We start from the raw sequence: 17,640 nt of genomic DNA, 5'->3' as shown, positions 1-17,640 counted from the left end.
CACTACCCCCCCCCAGTGCAGACGGCACTAGAGGGAAGTCCAGTCAAAGGTTTAAAATATGCAGTCACAATCTCCCCTTTCTATAATGTTTTACAAATCAGTAAATCTCTTACAAGCCTTTAGGCCTTTCACTGTTTTGGGAGGTGTTGTCTTTAAAGACTGGCATTGACTTTAGGATTCTTTCAAATATTTTACAATTTTTCATTATCTTCCTTTGCAAATTGTTTCAAAACACTTTGACACACCTCCCTGGAGAAACATCCTCTTCAGATGATTATTTTAGTACTTCACGTATGCCAAAAGTGTCCCTGCTGTATTAACAAAATTCCACATCTGGGTATTGTTTGCTGCAGAATTTAGATGTTTCCTAAATAAAACTTTTCAGTAATGTGTACCAACGTGGACATTTAAAATACATAATTTTAAGTGAAATCACTTAATCAGAACATGTTTTGTTTTCAACTATATAACTATAGGGTTGCCACAAAAAGACTGGCGTGAGAGTACTGGTATTGGAAAAGACAATGGGGACAAGAAAAGCTATTTTTATCTTAATTAACTGCAGTGTTACTTTCACATAAAACGTACGCTCAGCAGTAACTTTCAGCTGGCCATCCAAATCCCCCTGAACATGTCTCCATCTTAAAAGTAGCCTATGCTAGATAATGGAATTCTCTGGAGCACTTGCCATGTGCAGGAGAGAGTCAAGGCATGGGATGTGATTTTGGTTTGTGTGCATAGATCCGTCATTAATTGGGTAAGTGGAGTGATTGATATGCTAGTTTGCTAATTATGTTCATCTTTGGGTAAATAGATTGGAGGGGGTAGGAATCTGCTAGTCCAATCTCAACAAAGCATATATCATAGTAGGGCTGAGTACTCCTGTAATTATTTTAATATGCAGAAGCAAATTAGACACTTTATGGAGAATTGTGAATATTGTCTTCTCAATTCATGTAATATGCAAGTCCAATTACATGACCAATTTGCCATTAAACTCAGCAAGCACTTTGTTCATTAGCTTTGGTTTAATATTTGATCCACTGATGCTTTTTCACTCAAGTGACTTCATTGTCTCATCTTTCTCCTTGAACTTTAGAATTTAAAAAATTGTTCTTGATTATGCCTGTTTTTTAGTATTTGGCATATCTGAACCCTAATAGCTTGGTGTAGTTGTCCATTCTTCCAACATTCTTTTTTTGCAAGTCTTTTTTTTGATTTTGAGATTTGCCCAAAATATCCACTTACATTTTTTTTTGTCAAAAACATCATCTTGTAAAGTTTTTCTGTGTTAAGGGAAATAAAATCAAATCTCAATAATTTACATTGAGAACAAGTGCTAAAAATATTAGACTGAGGCCCTAAGATATAGGAGCCCAGAATTAGGCCATTTGGGCCATCAAGTCTACTCCATCATTTCATTATATCTCCTGCCTTCTCCCCGTATCCCTTTGTGACTTGACTAATCAAGAATCTATCAACCTTTGCCTTAAACATACCCAATGACTTGGCCTCTGCAGTCGCCTGTGGCAAGGAACTCCACAGATTCACCACTCTGGCTAAAAAATTTCCTCCTCATCCTCATTCTAAATGGATGCCCCTGTATTCTGAGGCTGTATCCTCTGGTCTTAGACTGCTCCACCACGAGAAACATCCTCTCCACATCCAATCTATCGAGGCCATTCAACATTCAATGTTCAATGATGACTAATAGTTTGCTTTGAGTAGTTACTTTCAGTGAGGAAGTCCATTATGCAGTACTCTTAGCCTAAATCATTTAGGAAGGCAACTTTGTTTTTTAAATATGGTGTGGAAAATCTGAAAGAAAGGCCATGATTGATTCCAAGTTCTTTGCTGAGGAACCCCTTTCTTTGCTACAGCACTGGCTGGAGCACTAATTATGATTTTGGCCGAGGAGGGGAAACCAGTTTAACAAGTCTATCCATCTGGGGAGGGTTTACAGTTTCTGCTGGCCCCCAATGAAAATGCAGATTGAAAAACTGCAGGTGCTAGAAATCTGAAACAGAACGGAAAATGACTAAAATGCTCAGCATGTCAGGCAGCTTCTTTGCAAAGAGAAGCAGAGTTAACGTTTCAGATTGGGATCAAGTTTGAAGGCTGCCAGATTAGAAGGTTGGTCAGCACTCAATGATTGTTGTTAATCCCTTGAGAAAAAGCAGATTACGGCAATAAAGTAGTTATATGCTTTCTCTAATCACTTGTATGAATCCAGGATAATAAGCTTACAATAGTTCATAGGAAAGATGTATTTCTTTGAAATTTGTTGTTTTTGCATATGCTGCTGATCTATATTGAGTAATTCCTTTTGGTAGGAGAAAGGGAATAAATTTTTAAATTAGCTTATTTGTCACATATACATCAAAACATACAGTGAAATGAATTGTTTGTATCAAATCAAATCAGCAACGATCGTGCTGTGAGAGACCCACGTATCTGTTTTCTGTCCGTTGGAGCTATGTATCTGTTTTCTGTCCGTTGGAGCTATGTATCTGTTTTCTGTCCGTTGGAGCTATGTATCTATTTTCTGTCCGTTGGAGCCGCGTATCTATTTTCTGTCTATTGGAGCCACGTATCTATTTTCTGTCTATTGGAACCATGAATCTACTGTCTGTCAGTTGGAGCCATGTATCTGTTTTCTGTCTATTGGAGCTGCGTATCTATTTTCTGTCCGTTGGAGCCATGTATCTGTTTTCTGTCTATTGGAACCACGTATCTATTTTCTGTCCGTTGGAGCCATGTATCTGTTTTCTGTCTATTGGAGCCACGTATCTATTTTCTGTCTATTGGAACCACGTATCTATTTTCTGTCTATTGGAACCACGTATCTATCTTCTGTCCGTTGGAGCCACGTATCTATTTTCTGTCCGTTGGAGCCACGTATCTATTTTCTGTCTATTGGAACCACCTATCTGCTTTCTGTCTCTCTTGTACATTTGTATTTTGTGGCACATTTATTAGGGTAATCTGTCACCTCGGTTGGGGTGTGGTAGAAGCAGATAAGTATATTACCTGTTCATGTTTAGTTTAGTCTTGTTGAAAGGGGGTAAGCTAAGGGGTGACTTTTTTGTTGACCGCTAGTTTAGTATCGCTATTCGCTTAGGTCCGCAAATTGGGATGTTATTGGAACGCTAAGATTGTTGTATCACTAATTTAGTTTTGTTAGCTTTTTATCAGTGCAAGATTGTTCTTTTTTGCTGGTTTTGTAATAAAGGTTCGAACGTACCTTCTTCGAATTTGAGAATTTGTTATTTGGAAGCACATCATACAGTGTCGAGTAGCCTGGCTTAGTCTCTCTGTGGTTTTGGTTTGCTTTCAAGAAACTGCTACATTTTGTCAACAAAAAAATAAGTTATACTAAACAAACACCAGTTTACGGCAAAGGATTGCCTCGATCCTCTTGTCGAAAGTGGAACAGCTTGCTGCAGGTAAACTACCTTTTGTTGATTCATGCTGTGTATTTGTGGTTTGAACACTGTTTTGGATGGTCAACATTGCCTGTCCATTGGGGACCGTTGCTGAATTGCCTGAGGGTTTGTTGCTTTGTTTTATTAAAGTTCTGAAATATTCTGGTTGCTGATGTTTGAATTGAAGGCTATTTGTTTGGTTTGGTTTAAGACCATAAGACATGGGAGCAGAATTAGGCCATTCAGCCTATCATCATGGCTGATCCCAGACCCCATTCAACCCCATACACCTGCCTTCTCACCATAATCTTCAATGCCCTGCCCAATCAGGAAACAATTATCAACTTCCCCTTTCAATATACCCACGGACTTGGCCTCCTGCAGTCTGTTGCAGACCATTCCACAGATTCACTATTCTCTGGTAAAAAAAAGTCCTCCTCACTTCTGTTCTCAAAGGTCACCCCTCAATTTTGAGGCTGTGCTCTCTAGTTCTGGATACTCCACCATAGGAAACATCCTCTTCACATCCACCCTATCTAGTCCCTCCAATATTCTGTCGGTTTCAATGAGATCCCCCCACATTCTTCAAAATTCCAGTGAGTACAGGCCCAAAGCTGCCAACTGCTCCTCATATGTTAACCCCGTCATTCCCAGAATCATCCTTGTGAACCTCCTCTGGACTCTTCAGACAACACATGCTTTCTGAGATATGGGGCCTTAACTGTTGAATATACTCCAGATACGACTTGACAAGTGTCTTATAAAGCCTCAGCATTATCTCCTTGCTTTTATATTCTATTCCCCTGGAAATGCATGCCAACATTGCATTTGCCTTCTTTACCACAGACTCAATTTGTAAATTAACCTTCTGGGAGTCTTGCACGAGGACTCTTAAGTCCCTCTGCACCTCTGATGTATGAATTTTTTCTCAATTTAAATAATAGTCTGCACTGTTGTTCCTTTTACCAAAATGCATTATCATACATTTCCCCACACTGTATTCCATCTGCTTTTTTGCCGATTCTTTCAATTAGATAATCGCATTGCTACCTCAGCACTACCTACTTCTCTGCCTGTCTTCATATTATCTGCAAACTTTGCCACAAAGCCATCAATTCATATATGTAGTGCTGTGCATGCAGTTACAGCTTGTTTGTTGACTACATTTATCAGATTGAATATCACCGGTGCTGCGGGTGAACAAAGAGTTAATTGTGAGACATATGCCTAGAGAAAGTAACATGAGTGATTTGAAGTATGGAATTGGTGCCGACAATCCTGCAGCTAAGGCTAATCTAATTGAAAGCCTTCAAAAGGAGTATGAAACAAATGTGAAAAAAATTAAAGGTTTGTTCTTATGAAATTTTTAAAAATGCCTTACGAGTGCCATCTCGTCTTGAGGTCCTGAAAGATCTCTGTGAAGTTGTTGCTAAGCAACATCACATGCTAATTTCATTACTTCCCAAGCTCGAGCAGGAAAGACAGAATTGATGTTTTTCAAGCATTGGTCACTATTGTAGTGCATTCATAGGGGATGGGAAACAATGGTTGAATCAAAGATTGAAAGTCATGTTATTGCATCAAGTTAATGTGTCTCTCCTTCCATTAGACAATGCTTTTCAAATTCCAAGCTATTTTTTTGACTAGGTGTATAGTAGAGAACCCACAAGATGACATAGACTTCAGTGACAGTTTGTCAAATGCCAGTGCTTGAAGTTCTGCTGCAGAGCAGAGCATCTTCTGTATCTAATAACTCCTTTGCACATATTAAAATGGAGGCTGATTTGGCTGCATTAATCACACGGCAACAATTATTGAAGGACAAACGTGCTGGAAGAGAAAGAAGAACAGCGACGGAAAATGAAGGAGCAGCTTAAGATGCAGGAAGAAATTGCCGCACGGGTGGCCAAAGTTAATGTGCTAAGGGCGTCAAGTGTGGCGAGTATCAAAAATGCTCAGCAGGGCAGTCATATGATGTGAGTTCCTATATTGATAAGGCACAGAGAAAGCACAACACACTCAATGTCAATGTTGGATTTATTTGTTCCTCAAGTGTCTGTGAAACATGAACATAACCCCTAAGGGATAGTTCAGGGTGTTTTCTCCGCCTGCATTAATAAGGTACTCTGAAGCTATGTCATATCCAACAGCTCAAAGTGCTCATGGGGACATTCACTTACAGCATGGAAACATCTTGTTTCAGATAGTAGTAGTCAGAATAGTATTGAAATGAGGAAGCAAAATGAAATCACAACCTTATTGGTACAACAGCAACACATTTCATCTTTGCCTTAAAGAGAGATTCAAATCTTCGAGGGTGATCCATTGCGATATTCTGCATTCATGAGGGCTTTTGAAAATAGTGTTGAAGGCAAGACTGACAGCTATAGAGATTGCCTCTATTTCCTTGGACAGTACACTAGAGTTGCCAGCATGTTGACCCTAAGAAAGGATACCTGAAAGCTAAGGCTTTACTGCAGGAGCGTTTTGGTAACAAACAGAAAATTGTGTCTGCCTATATGCAAAACGCTCCTTCTTGGGTACCACTGAAACCTGAAGATGTGAAAGCTCTTCAAGACTACAATCTTTTTTTCTTAGTGGCTGTTGCAGTGCCGTGGAAGAAGTGCAGTACATGTGTGAGCTAGACATGCCTGCCAATATATTGATTGCTGTAAAGAAATTGCCCCGTATGTTTAAGGATAAATGGAGAAAGGTGGCCTGTAAACTGCAAGAAAGACACAACCATAAGATTACTTTCGTTGATATTGGTGATTCTATTGAAAGACAAGTAAAGATTGCTGCACACCTGATGGTTAGGAATACATAGGATACTATATCACCTGCAATAAGCAAAGGTGTGAACAAGCTAAGTCACAACTTCATTCTAACGCTAAAGGAAGCAGCTTTGCCACTACTGTGGCCACTGAGAAGTAAAGCTAAAACTGAACCTAGATCTAATGGAAAGGAATGGTCTTGCCTGCCAAAAGGGTTTTTCTGTTCGGTGAGGGTAAACGTACATTGGATGCATGGCCTCAGCTGGAGAAAGGGGCTCATAGTGAGAAGATTGCCTCCATAAAAGAAAATGGTGTCTGCTTTGGCTGTTTGTGTACAGGACACATCAGCAAAGAGTGTAGGAAGTGTCTGTTATGCAAGATATGCAGTAGCGAGTATCCCTCCATACTTCATATTCACTCTAACAAAAAGGGTGCAGAATCAAAACAAGCTGTGATAGAATTGGACACAGCAGTGAGTAGTGTCCTGGTATCTAATGACCTTACAGGGCTGGTGATCATGATTGTAAAGTACCTGTAGTTCCATACAAGTGAAGTCTAAGAAGGGTAACAAGACAGTGTTTACTTATGCTTTCCGAGACCAAGGAAGTACAGCAGTGTTCTGCACAGCGAGCCTCATGAACAAGCTCAACCTCAGGAAAAAAGGACACACATTCTCTTATGTACCATGGACCAATAGAAGATCATGAGAAGCTATATTGTTTTTAGGATTGGAAGTGGCTGGCTTAGGTGGTTAAAATTTATGTGAACTACATAACATCTATCCACAAGAAAGTATGTTTGACCACAAAGGGAATGTTCCAAGACAGGGATTTTCAGTGATAGTCTCACCTGAAACATGTCTGTTTACCAGAGGTTGATTCAGAAACTGAACTGCTGATAGGGACAAATGTGCGTGAAGCATTGGAGCTATTGCAAATGATTTGCAGTGTTAACGATGGACGCTATGCAATTAGAATGGTGTGGGGTTGGACTGTGAATGGGCCACTGAAAGGAGATCATAGAGATGGAAGAAACTGTACACAGCCAAAGCTGACAGTTAACAGAATCTCAGGTTTGGTTTGTCGAGCGAAGACCACAAGTTCATGGAGCTGGTTACAAATTCCTCAAAACTGGTGGATGCCCACTTCCAGATTAGTTTACCTTCGAGAAAGAAAGAGGTTATCATGCCAAAGAATAGGAAGATTCTGAACAGCGTACTCTAAATCGAAGGAAGAGGTTTAAGAAGAATTTGTCATTTCACACTGACTACACAATTTTCTTGAAGGATGTCATCACCAAAGGTCATGCCAAAAGAGTGCCAGCAGAGGATCTGGAACACAGTGATGGGAAGGTCTGGTATATTCCGCATCATGGCATTTAACATCCCAGAAAAGGGAATCTTTGTGTTGTTTGATTGCGGAGTGACGTTTCAGGGAATATCACTTAATGCTCAGCTTTTACAGGGACCTGTTCGTACTAGCTCACTGATTGGAGTCATAACCAGATTCAGAAAAGAACCAGCAGTGATCATGGCAGATACTGAATCAGTTGAAGTACCAGTGGAAAACTCCACAGTTAATTCCATCTATGGTCCGTTAGCAATCTTCAGTCCGGTGGTCTCTGCTAAGAAGATCCTGCAAGATCTATGTAAGAAAAGGCTTGGCTGGAAGAACGCTGCCAGTTGAAGACTTTGAGGTTGTTAGATGTTTGAAACCCCTGAATTTTGGAGAAGCTGCTGCACAGTACACCACTTCAGAGATGCAAGCGAAGCTGGCTGTGGAGCAGTGACCTACCTATTGTTGCATAACAAGTGCTCTCAGGTGCCCAGTCTTTTATCATAGGAAAATCGACGGTAGCTCCATTGAAGTCAGTTTCCATCCATCATATGAAGCTCACCACTGCTACGATGGCAAGCCATATTGTAGAGGAAAGGGTTGCACACATAATTCATCATTTCTTGTCTTGGGCCTGTTAGAGGAAGACAATGGCATGGATTCTTAGATTTAGGAACCTGCTCTTGTTTCTTACTCGGAAGAGGAAGCAATTGAATATCACTCTTGCTCAGTCTGACTTGGATGAAGAACAACAAAGGTATTCTTTGGAGAGAGAGAGAGACTGCGAAGGCCAAAGATCAGACTGGCCAAGGTTGTCTCTCAGTGGAGGCGCTCAGGGAGGCTGAAAGGGTGATCGTTGGGTTTTGCCAAAGAAAGAGATGAATTCTCAAGTTTGCAAAGTTGGGGGGGGGGAAGGTGTGAAAAGGAACAGCCATATTTTCAAGCTCAATATAGTACGTGAAGATGGTGTCTTGAGAGTTGGTGGATGGCTTAGTGGGGCAGCCATGCCTGAACAGTCTAAACATCCAGCTACACTGGCAAAGGATCTTCATATCTCAGACATCATTCTGAGGTACGTAATCAAGAAGTGGGTCAAGGAGTATTTACCACAGTTATAAGAACGTCAGAAATGGCCAGGTATAAAATGCAATCACCTCCCAGGAGACTCAGCGCCTTGAAACTCATGGATCATGGGAAGAGTCATGCAACTTTTTCCAGACAGAAGAGGATTTGTGCAGCAGGTGTGCATCAAGACCAGCTGTCTGGACAGGCCTAGGACCAAGATCTGTCTTCTACAGATGGCAGAGGTTTGAGGACTTTCAGCTCTAGAAGCTTCATGACTTTGAGTTGAAAGAGAGTGGTGATCACTCTGTACTGCGAACCTCTGGCCTGGATGACTGTTGCATGATTTGTCTGGAAGAAGAAAGAATGAGGATATTTGTATAAATGTTAAGATGTTTATCCTTGAAGATTTGTTGTCTCCTATTTTAGCAGTACGTTGTTGTAATTATTGTGGTGTAATAATTAAGGGGCTGTGATGTTGGACCCATGTATCTAGTTTCTGTCCATTGGAGGCACGTATCTATTTTCTGTCTCTCTTGTATTTTGTGGCACGTTTATTATGGTAATCTGTCACCTGGGTTGGGGCATGGTAGAAGCAAATGAGTATAATTACCTATTCATGTTTAGTTAGTTGTTTAGTTTAGGCTAGTTGAGAGGGGTGTAAGCCAAGGGGTGACTTTTTTGTTGACTGCTAGTTTAGTATTGCTATTCAGTTAGTTCCACAAATTGGGATGTTATTGGAACGCTAAGGTTGCTATATTGCTAATCTAGTTTCATTAATTTTTTTTATCAATTCAGGATTTTCAACTTTGCTGGTTTCATCTCCTTCCCCCTCACCTGGTTTCACCTAGCACCTGCCAGCTTGTACTCCTTCCCCTCCCCGACCTCCTTTTATTCCAGTCTTGGTGAAGGATCTTGTCCTGAGATGTTGATTGTTCATTCCTCTCCAGAGGTGCTGCCCTGGTGAGTTCCTCCAGCTTTTGTGTGTGTTGCTCAGGATAAAAGTGGAGGATGGTAGCTAAAGGAGCATTTTCCTACAAAATCAGGATACTGTAGAAGCTGGAACTTCTAAACTAAACCTGAAAGCTTTAGAAAACCAGGTGCTACATTTGGGAGGAGAGATATTGTTTTAGGTGAGAGATCCTGAGAGCTAATATTTCAGGTGGATGCCTTCATCAGAGCTGGGATAGATTGGAACTCAAACAAGAGATAGAAAAAGAGGAAAGGACAAAAATGGAAAGTCTGTGATAGGTGAAATAGAAAGATTAAGTGACAAAAGGGATAATAGTACGGGGTGAAATAAAAGGGTACGAGGAATAAATCTGGCATGTGTGAAATGTGTAATGTATTCTGGAAATCTGAAGCAAATATGTTAATCATCAAAAACCTTTGAAGGAGAGGACTGAGATTAAGAGAGAAAAAACAGGGGAGTCTAGTACCAAAGGACACAGCCTCAAAATGGAGGAGCATCCATTTAGAATGGAGTTGAGGAGGAATACCTTTAGCCAAAGGGTGATGAATCTGTGGAATTCATTTCTATAGGTGGCTGTGGAAGCCATGTAATTGGGTATATTTAAGGTGGAAGTTGATAGATTCTTAATCTTAATTAGTCAGGGTGAATAGCCTGATTCTGTTCATATCTCTTATGGTCTAACACTTCTTTTCTCTGTCAGGTATGGTGGAGGGGAATCCACAGTTGAAGAAAAACAGATGCGAAGCATGTAGGAGATTGCTTTGTGCTTTGTTCAGAGCAGATACAGTGCAGTTACAGAAACTGGCAGCATTTTTCATAGTCTGGTGGTTGAGCTTTCTTAACAAGTTGTGGCTGTTGGTTCTTTCCACGCCTCGTGGCGCACCAGGTGGCAACTTTGCCCTTCTTTAGCATTTTTTCCTGGTTTTTTTTAATGAGGCCGAGTTGCTAGCTCGACACTCAACGTAGCATGGACGGAGCCAGCCAGATTTGAACCAGGGAACACTGGCCTTGAAGTCTGGTGCTGTTACACCACTGGCTGGCTTCTCAACAAGTGCAATGCTGTAACTAATCATGGTAATTCCACTCATCCTTTGAAAAGCTAAGTCTATTTTTTTTTCCCCTTTGATTTCGCATCTGCTGTTATCTTCGGCTTGTACTGGGATGTTTGTGGCAGCAGTTGCAAGGGTATTGATTCTTAAAGTACTGGAGCATTGAGGAAGGAGAAGAGGACAAATGGAAATCCAGCTGAGTGATGTTGGGGGACCTACAGACTCACTCACTTTCAAGGACCCTTTACAGCTTAGAAATAGAATCAGGTTTATTATTACACATGTACGTTGTGAAATTTGTTGTTTTATGGCAGCAGTACAGTGTAAAACATAACATTTATTATAAGTTACATTAAGAAATGTTAAAAATTCAATAGTGCAGAAAGAGAACAAAACAGTGGGGTATTGTTCATTCAGAAATCTGATGGCAGAGGGGAAGAAGCTACTCTAAAACATTGTGTGTGTGTCCGGAAGCTCCTGTACCTCCTCCCTGATGGCAGCGATGAGAAGAGGGCATGTCCTGGATGCTGAGGGTCTTTAATGATGAGTGCCACCTTCTTGAGGCACTGCCTTTTGAGGATGGCCTTGATGGTGGGGAGGCTGGTGCCCATGATGGAGCTGGTGGAGTCTGCAGCTGTTTTCAATCCTGTGCATTGGTGCCTCTGTACCAGACAGTGATGCAGCCAGTCAGAATGCTCTCCATGGTACATCTGTAGACATTTGCGAGAGTCTGGCCATATACCAAATCTCCTCCAACTCATATTCTCAGTTTTATTTTGGCAGAATTTGTCTTCTTTTGCCCATGGGTTGTTTGTCAGTCTGTTTCTGTTCATGTATAGATTTTGTATTTTTTTTTGTTCCCTACTAATGCTTGCAAGAAAATGAATCTTGGGGTAGAAAATGGTAACATATACATTCTTTGATAATAAATTTACTTTGAACTTTAGGCATTGCTTATGTTCTTCTAATTTTGTTAAGCAAGGTTTGTCAGTACCACAATGATGTAGGAAAGTAGTCAATTTGTTCTGTTGTTGTGACTTGCAATTGTCACACATGGGACTGAATCTTGACGTTCAGTCTTTCAATTCATTGGTAAAATAGCAAAAAGGTTTTGACCTTTTCCTTTTGTACAACGAGGCATAGTTTTTTTTTAAAAGGCTGTAGCATGTTCTGTTTGGCATGTCTTGATGGCATGAACATCGATTTCTCCAACTTCTGGTAATCTTTCCCCCCTCCTCCTCTTATTCCCACTCTGGCCTCTTTTTTTCTTTTCCTCGCCTGCCTAGCTTCTCTCTCTGGTGTCCGTCCTTCCCTTTCTCCCATGGTCCACTCTCCTCTTTTATCAGATTCCTTCTCCAGCCCTTCACCTCCTAGCGTCTCACTTCATTCCCTCTCCCCCACCCACCTGGCTTCACCAATCACCTTCTAGCTTGTCCCCCTTTCCCTCCCCTCACCTTGTTATTCTGACATGTTCCCCTTTCCTTTCCAGTCCTCCACTGTTTAGTCATCCAGAGATACTGCTTCACTTATTCAGTTGCTCTGGATCTCTGTCGTTAGCAGAATCTCTTGTGTTTATGTTCTATTTACTATTGTAAGCTGCTGATGGAATTATTAGTCACGTGACAATTGTTCTGGCCTTGCTGTCTATTAAACCTGTGAAGAACAGACCGGTAGGACTAGATCTGTTCCTCTTTATTTGTTGCTTTTGCTCTCAAAATTGACCTCCCATTTTCCCTAAATGGTTAAATTTGCCCTGAAGCCTGATTTCTCTTCCAGTGAACAGTCTGAATTAAAAGCAGTATTGTGGTATGCCAGCCGGGCCTATGAAGTCGACCCTGTGTGGCTGCTTTTTAGATAAACTTGTAGCGTAAATGAGCTTCACAATGGTGATCAGGCCTTTATACGACCTCAACACAATTTTTGTTTGCAATATTTAAAAATATAGTCTGCATGTTCTGGCAGTGTGGTGCTATAGGATGTTTACTGGGTTTTAGTGCATTCTAGCTACAGAGGTTACAGGGAGAAGGCAGGAGAATGGGGTTGAGAGGGATAATAAATCAGCCATAATGGCTGAAAGGCCTAATCCTGCTCCTGTGTCTTATGGTCTTATATTCACTGTCATAAGACGCTTATGCACAGTTTCTGGTCATAGATGACTAAATTCGTTGCTTAGATGATGAAACTTCCTGTTGAATCTTTTCACTGTGATTGGATTAAGCTCTCTTTTTACACATTGCACAGGTGAATTGTGATTTTATTAAATGTAAGGGGTGGAAATTAAGAATCATTCCATTCTGCTCAGTCAGATCATGGCAATTAATAGTTTGCAAATCCAGAAGAAACGTAAATTTTAAATTAAGTCTCTAAGAATGGTTGATGATATGAGGACCAGGTGTTAGCTGAATTACTCAGAGGGAATGGGCAAATAGTGTGAGTCAAGACTGAGGTGATTCAATGTGAAGTCTGCAGACAGTTAAGTTACAGTGGTATGAATCCAAATTTGCAATGGTGAAAAGCCAGCCCCTGCAATGAATTCTGTGTGTATCAGTGCCAACTTGGAATACAGTAACTCGCATTAGTAATGCGCTTCACACTCTGCTAGGAAAGATCTGGCACATTTCACAAGGAGGCAAACTGATGCACCCAGCAGGAAAAGGATGAAGTGCAGAGCTGTGAGTCCGGAATGAGTGAGGAGATCCAGGGCATTATCACGAGGTGGGACTTCAGAGGGATTTGTTAAGGCAGGGGAGTGTGCCGGCAAGGTTTTGAGCAAGAGAAAGCAGGTAGGACTTAAAGTGACAGACAATGAACTTGCTTCCAGCAGTAGAAGGTACCACTGGATGTTGCCAAGCACAGAGTCTGGGATTTGGGTGGATGGATTGTGTGGTTAGAGGGTGGATCCAATGATTAGTAATCCAGAATTTTTACAGAAATGGTGCAGACATTAATTATTGAATTAACTGTAAAATTGAAGAAGAAGCAAATTTGGTGCATGTTAGAAATTCTTTCGATATTGTTACCTATCCCGTGAGCATGATGTAATTCTCTGGTGAGCATGAGGTCATTATCTCATGATGGGCATGACGTAATTGTCTCATGATAGCGGGGTGATGTGATGTCATGTGATGGCAGGCTCCATCCGGTATAAAAGGGAAACCACAGTTTGTTGCATAGATGTTTTTTTGTTGAGAGTCACAGTCGATGGTTACAAAATCGGAGAAGGAGAGGGAGAGTGTTGCGAGAGGGAGAGAGAGAGAGAGATAGAGAGTAAAGAATTTCCAGCTTTTGAGCGAACCCTAAGGATTGGGGTTAATCAGCAGCATTCAGCGCATTTCAGGGGTGACTGACACTTGGTACCATCCATACGTGGCACGCAATTTTGTTAACCCTTACATGGTTTGGGTGTTGTGCAGTGACCACTTCTGGCAAAAGGTCAGTTACCTTGAGAAAACTCACTCTTCGTGGTATCTTCTGACAAGGCATTTCTCGGCTGGAATCTGCATCAACAGTTTCTTCTTTCTTCCTCGCAAGGTTCGGGAACTCCTCTCATTTATTTCATAAATCATATGGACATTAAACTACCACCTTAATACTGTGCTTAAGGTAGGATCTGTTAAGAATTGTATTTAAGTTCGACTGTTTGGTAACTATAGATGCATAACACTGTTGACTTTTGTTTAAATTAGTCGTTTGTTTACTTTTCGATGCTTTTGAGTAGAGGTTAATAAATTTCATTGTTTATTTATAAAAACCTGACTCAATTTCATATCTATTGCTGCTGGTGTGTAACAATATTGCATATCATTAATGAAGATATACAGTAATAAAGGACCTACAGGACATGGCCTAAGTGATTGATGGGAATTGGGTTGAAAAGCTCCAATCCATTGAGCAGTTACTCGTTGACGTGTGTTTCACAATCTGACCTCCATACGAGCTGACATGAGATGGAGCTCAAATAAATGTTACAAAACAGGGATTTTTTAAAAAAGGAAAAGTTTGTGAATGAGATGAAAGATGGAAAGACAAGAAAGGTGATAGTGCAGAGTGAAAAAGAATAGTACCTTGGTGTAAGTCTGGAAGAGGTGTACGTGCAAAATGATTATATGAAATTTGGAGGGAAGGGTTACATTGATCTTGGAGCAGCACAAAATTGGGGGCTGAAGGGCCTATACTCTTGTACTGTTTTATGAAATTGCTGGAGGCATGCGGAATAAATGTTGGAAACGAGGTAAAAATGCTGACCTGAAATTGTTGAATTATTTTAGAAGAATATGGGGGCGTGGTCTCATTGAAACATATCAAATATTGAAAAGCCTAGATAGAGTGGACATGGAGAGGATGTTTCCAATAGTGGGAGAGTCTAGGTCCAGAGGGCACAGCCTCAGTATAGAAGGATGCCCCTTTAGAACTGAGATAAGGAGGAATTTCTTTAGCCAGAGGATGGCGAACCTCTGGAATACATTCCCAGAGGCGGCTGTGGAGACCAAGTCCTTGGGTATATTTAAAGCAGGGTTGATAAATTCTTGCTCCTATGTCTTAAGGTCTTATGGAGACTGAGTCCTTTGTCTGAGATCTGTACTTGAGAAGGGAAGAGGAATATTGGTACTGGCATGTTTCAGTTTGGTTTACACTGGATAGTAGAAAATGTTTATCACTTCTATGACTTGTTTGGAAGGTCACAGTCAGGCGAAGGTGAGGCTGGATGTCTTTTCTGGAAGCTGATCTTCACTGAAGGGGAACCTGTAGCTAATTTAGATGACAGATACTTAAATTAATCCAAATGAGTAGCATTAGAACCTGATACAGGGTATGACCCAAAAGATCAACAATTCCTTTCCTCCCGTAAATGCCGCTCAACTCGCTGAGTTCTTCCTGCAGATTGTTTGAGATGGAAAGTGATGCGGATCAGACTTGATGGGCTGAATGGACTAATTCTGCTCCTTTGTATTATGGTCTAACAAAGAAAGAGAGTCCTAATTGCAATTTTTTTTGGGTTAGTTTGGTGACTAAATGATTTGCAGTTTAGTGGTGTAACTATTTTGTAGTCTTTGATGTTAGGCTCTACCAGTACATGTAGGTGGTGTCTTAAAGGACAAATGAGAGGAACGATCAGAAGATACCCGAAAACCTAATGCAATACTGTTTGTCCAAGAGTGGTCACTTTGAAAGAGTGTTCTATGAGTATCTTAAGAAGCCTATTTTTCAAGGTGATTTTAGGGTTTTTTAAGAAAATCCATTTTTAGTGTAGTTTAAGAATGTCTACAGGTTTCCCTCACTATCTGAAGGTAGAGCGTTCCTATGAAACCATTCATAAGCCAAAATGAAGTAAAGCGAAGAAGTAATTACCATTAATTTATATGGGAAAAATTTTTGAGTGTTCCCAGACCCAAAAAGTAACCTACCTAATCATACCAAATAGCACATAAAACCCAAAATAACACTAACATATAGTAAAAGCAGGAATGATATGATAAATACACAGCCTATATAAAGTAGAAATAATGTATGTACAGTGTAGTTTCACTAAACAGAATCGGGAAGATTTAGCTAAAACCAATTTGTAGAAAAAAATCACACACCTGCCCGCGTAAGCCTTCACGGTCACGGTAGTCTTTCTCAGGGTAAACTTTCTCAAGTTTAAAGCGGGCATCTTTTTTCATAAAAGTGAAAATCCTCTTTCAGTTAGCAAAAACAGGTACTAAATGTAGGTCTTTCGTCAAAGCAAAGTGGCATAAAGCAAACGTTCGTAAAGCGGGGGCACCTGTATTTTAATTGCTCTATTGCCCAAGGTATTGTTTGAATGAGGGATTAAATAAGCCATTATATCTCTCTTTCGTTAAGTGCTTGTCAAGCAATAATGGTAGAAATGTTATTTGAGAGAGTGCTTGGAAAAGCTGTCTGCACTGTTCGCTTGCATCATAGATGGTTGCAGTTCACTGAATGTGAAGTGTTTGGATGGAGTTCTGTGGGAAATGATACGGCATTTCATTGATACAAATCTTCCACTGAGGTTTTAAACATTTCTGTCCTATGTAATAAATGTTAGTGGTTTTGAGCTTGGAGTAAGATTATATTTTGGAATGGTAAGAACATTTATGTTCAATGCAGGTGATGTTTATTTTAACAGCATCTGCTTGGGTGAGTCAAATAATACCCAATCAGATCTGGCAGATTGGAGTCTTTCTGAATTGAGTCCAGTTGGACAAGTGTAGATCACTTTACACAAGGACTATTTTGGGATACCAGATGTTACCCATATAAATTAACCTTCTGTAACTTATGTTTTGCATCACATAAAACAACACTACAGTGTAAATAAATGCACTAATTTCAAAGTGAATTAGCTGATAAAGGTAGTGAATAGGTGAACCATGACATGAAAATAAAAAAGGCCCAGTGCATCTTTGCTGGGGAATATACTTAATTTCTTCATTTGATCTGAGGCTTCTATCTTAGGGCAAAGGTTGCCACCTCCAATTGTATGAGGTGTGTCTCGTTGTGTGGGCACGTGGTCAAGTAGTTAAGGCATTCGACTAGTGATCTGAAGGTCGTGAGTTCGAGCCCCAGCCGAGGCAGCGTGTTGTGTCTTTGAGCAAGGCACTTAATCACACAGTGCTCTGCGATGGCACTGGTGCCAAGCCGTATGGGCCCTAATGCCCTTCCCTTGGACAACATCGGTGGCATGGAGAGGGGAGACTTGCAGCATGGGCAATTGCCGGTCTTCCATGGAGAGCGAAGACTTTCCAGGCGCAGATCCATGGTCTCGCAAGACTCACGGATGCCTTTAATTTATTCTTGTTAGCCATATTTGCATATATTGGTGAGCACAAGATTAGGCATGTTTGTGATGTACAGTAATCATAATCAGATTTCAGATTTCTTGCCTAGGCTAACTTTTAAAGAATGACTACCCTCATTCAAATAACAATCCCTTGGTCCAGGAGCAGGTCAATAGGATAGAATAATAGTTTGGCACAGACTAAATGGGCCAAAGGGCCTGTTTCTGTGATGTAGTGTTCT

General features: G+C 40.7%; 1 protein-coding gene across 4 annotated transcripts in view; it reads left to right on the top strand.

Moving 5' to 3' along the window:
- Positions 1-17,640, top strand: part of zbtb33 (zinc finger and BTB domain containing 33) — a 49,245-nt gene that overhangs the window by 440 nt on the left and 31,165 nt on the right. Inside the window, exon 1 of one of the 4 annotated variants that reach the window (XM_072270971.1) lies at positions 9,541-9,558. The exons of 2 other annotated variants lie outside the window; for them this stretch is intronic. The gene's annotated coding sequence lies outside the window, so the exon portion shown is untranslated. Of the gene's footprint in view, positions 1-9,540; positions 9,559-13,791; positions 14,221-17,640 lie in introns of those variants that run through there. One more of the 4 variants, XM_072270970.1, reaches the window with a different exon arrangement.

The sequence above is a fragment of the Mobula birostris genome, chromosome 10 (assembly GCF_030028105.1).
Source record: "Mobula birostris isolate sMobBir1 chromosome 10, sMobBir1.hap1, whole genome shotgun sequence".
Lineage (NCBI taxonomy): Eukaryota > Metazoa > Chordata > Chondrichthyes > Myliobatiformes > Myliobatidae > Mobula > Mobula birostris.
The sequence above is the reverse complement of the archived record's forward strand: the minus strand, read 5'-3'. Positions and strand labels throughout refer to the sequence as shown.